A 3450-nucleotide genomic window follows, 5' to 3' on the forward strand; every position below is an offset into this window, starting at 1 on the left:
GCTCTTGATTATTTTTTTAATATGGAAGGAAAAGTAACTTAGTGTAACTTTGGCCTCTAATGTATTTGCTGAAGTGAGCTGCTGTCCTGTGACATGTCCTCATCCCCTTCTTTGAAGGAAGCTGTGAGCACAGCTTGGGCAGTTTTATTCTAGTAAATCAAGCTATACATTCTCATAAAATGCTTCAATGACCCTGTGTTCTCTTACAGCCCTTTCTCATCTAAATATTTTGAGGCACTCAGTAGGCATTAACCTTCAGAAGACTTGGGAGAGGGAATATGAGAACTCTTCACTGCTGCTTAAATGCAGGCCGAGCAAGGAAGAACGTGATGCTACAGTGCACTGAAGCATGGCAGGAAGTATTGCTGTGCTGAAAGTCAAAGACCCCTCGAATCTTTCCCTCACATGTTGTTTTTTGGCATTGGAATAGTCCCAGCGAAGTAAATGGGACTGTTCACAGAGGTCCAGTAACAGAGAGGACTGGTTTCCTGCACTACCCCTGTGTACTGCTGTGCAGAGTGCTGCTGCCAGCCAAAGCTGCTTTACAAAAAAAGATTTATGTAAGCAAACGTAGGTCCCTGCAGCGTACTTTGCCCTCAAGCCCATGTTCCCACCATGGGGTGAGCCTATGGCCAGCTGTAAACCAACTCTACTCAGAATGACACATAGCTGATGGTGCAGGGATGGCCACGGCTCTCAGCACTGCAGCACTGCTGTTGGGAGTGTTCAGGATTAAACTAGCCTTGCAGACTAAGACGTTTTTGACATACAAAATTCACTGAAAGCTAAAAGGAAGAGACCGGATGAACTGTTATGTTGTTCCCCTGCTCAGCTTGCATCGTAGCTGGGATATGTGCACAACACACTGCACAGACAGGATGGGCATTGTGGTGCTTCAGAAGAGTGTTTGCCCGCCGAGCAACCAGCAGGAAGTCTGCTGCGGAACCTGTGTGCTCAGCGAGCCATGTGCTGACACTGAAATTATCTGCACTTTGCACTGAGAACCTTCAACTGGTGAGATCTGAAGTGATGCATCTATAAAAGTAATTGCTTAGTCTGTGTCATCTCACAGCTGTTTCTGTTCTCCCAGGCACCGAATCCTTGTCCTATTTTTATTTTATCCTCAGTCAGGGATGGCTGCAGTGGAGCTCTGGTAGTTTGCACCTTTTTCAATGGAGCTGTTCAGCTTGAATGAAATTTGTGCCTGAGGAAGTGAAGAAAAGTGTGTATATTTTAAATATGTGTGTCCTGCAGGGTACTTGGTGTCTTGGGCATCTGGAATAGAAGCACAGTTTCTGCTAATCACTTCCATAGATTCCCCCTTCCTCTCTCACGGATTCTTAACCAAGATTTTCCTGTCCCTGCTTGTTCTGTGATACTTTCTGACAGCTCTAACAAAGTCCCTGTGACATTCCCATCTCCAGGTAGTAGGCTTATTTCAGTCCCTTCCACCTGCAGGGCTTTTTTATTAGCCCAGGCAATGATTTTATAATTTGGAAAGCTTTCCCTGAAATTGTTCAGAGTCCTTAGGTGATTTTTCTCCCTTTTCATTTTCTACAAGAGTTGAGTCTGTGACGCATAACAGCAATGAACTGATGAACTGGCTGATAACAAAAGGTAAAAGGGCAGTTGGGTTAGATAACATTCATGATTACTCCTTTAATTAGATGTTTCATTTCTGCTGCTTTTTCTTACGCCATCACTTTGTCTCTTGTAATCTGCAAATTCTTCAGATCACAATAATCTTTTCAGTGCCAAATGTCTATTCATATGAACCTATAGCTTGATGCTAATAGGAGACATTGTGTATTTCACATCTCTGGAATGTTCAGTTTTACTGAGTGCTAATTGAGAGGAAATAGTGTTACACATTCTGAATGGTCCCTTATATAGAAGGTGGAATTGATTTCACAGTTCGACTCCTTAAAAAAGTATTTTTTTCTCTAGTAAACAATGAAGTTGGATTCTGACATTTCCTACTAAATTCCCTTTTACTAGTATTGAATATGAGAATGTGCATTTGGAGAAAAGGTACGAAGCCTCTGTAGACAGAAACTGTCAAAAATCACTGGGTAATAATGTGGAAGTAAATTAATGGCAGTTGGCCAAATGTCAACTTGTGCGAGCTTCTCAGCTGAAAGTGTAACTGTGTCTCTGGTTTTTTAACTGTATGTATTACTCCAACTGTCATTTGCCTTCAAAAATGTTTTAGAAATAGGATTTCAAACCTTTTCCCAGCATACAGTAGCTTTTGGGCAAAACTGAATGATTTATTACAAGCATTTTACCAGAAACCTCATGCTGAGACACTTCTTCAGCAGTGTCTTACGATACAGTTTCCAAGAGTGCTCATTATCAGGTGAAGTCATTAAAAACCTGCCATTGCATTCTGATAAATCAAGTTATAGAAGCAGTTTTTTAAACCCAATTTTTCAAAGTATAAATAAAATCTGAGTCAAATACTTAAACGTCAAGGTTTGAAGGGAGTTTTATAAATGCCTGTGAAGTGCTAAGAAAACAAAACAATTGTGTTAAGTATTCTTGCAATGGGTAAGTGCCCGTCTGTGTTACACACAGACTCAGCTCCCCAAAGCCAAGTGAGAGAAGCCAGTGGCACTCCGTGGTCTGCAGGAAGAACTACACAACTTTAAGAGTGCAGAGTGATTTACTTATTCAGGCTGGAGGAGACTGAGGGGAGACCTCATTGCTGTCTACAACTTTATCATGAGGGGAAGAGAAGGGGCAGGCACTGATCTGTTCTCTGTGGTGACCAGTGACAGGACCTGAGGGAATGGCCTGAAGTTGTGTCAGGGGAGATGTAGGTTGGATATTATGAAAACGTTCTTTCCTCAGAGGGTGGTTGGGCACTGGAACAGGCTCCCCAGGGAAGTGGTCACAGTACCAAACCTGACAGAGTTCAAGAAACTTTTCGACGATGCTCTCAGGCACATGGTGTGACTCTTGGGGATGGTCCTGTGCAAGACCAGGATTTGGACTTCAGTAATCTGTGTGGGTCTCTCCCAACTCAGGATATTCTATGATTCTATGAGTCTTACCAGGAGAACTTTCTTAGCAGAGCAGGTGGTTCCAGTTCATACTCCATGCACCAGCAAAGGAAAGCCCTGCCATCCATGTCCCAGCAGAGTGTCTTCATCATCACTACAGATGGAACTCTTAGCTTATGTCTTCTGTACAACACCTTTATTTGGTTGAAAGTTTCCACCAAAAATGTTGTTATGGTGCTTACATGAGATGCCGAGGACGAGGACTTCTGCAGGATTTCTTGCTCCATGTGTGATTGTACAAGGTTTAACATCAAGTAAAGTAAATACTTCCACCAGTTGCAGGAAATTTGGTGACAGAATTGTTCAGGACTGTTTTTAGCATGCACAGATGTTCTTGTAAGGTAACTCGGCAAACATGTTCTTGATAAATCTCTTTCAAAGCCCT

The sequence above is a fragment of the Pithys albifrons genome, chromosome 1 (genome assembly GCF_047495875.1).
Source record: "Pithys albifrons albifrons isolate INPA30051 chromosome 1, PitAlb_v1, whole genome shotgun sequence".
Classification (NCBI taxonomy): Eukaryota; Metazoa; Chordata; class Aves; order Passeriformes; family Thamnophilidae; genus Pithys; species Pithys albifrons.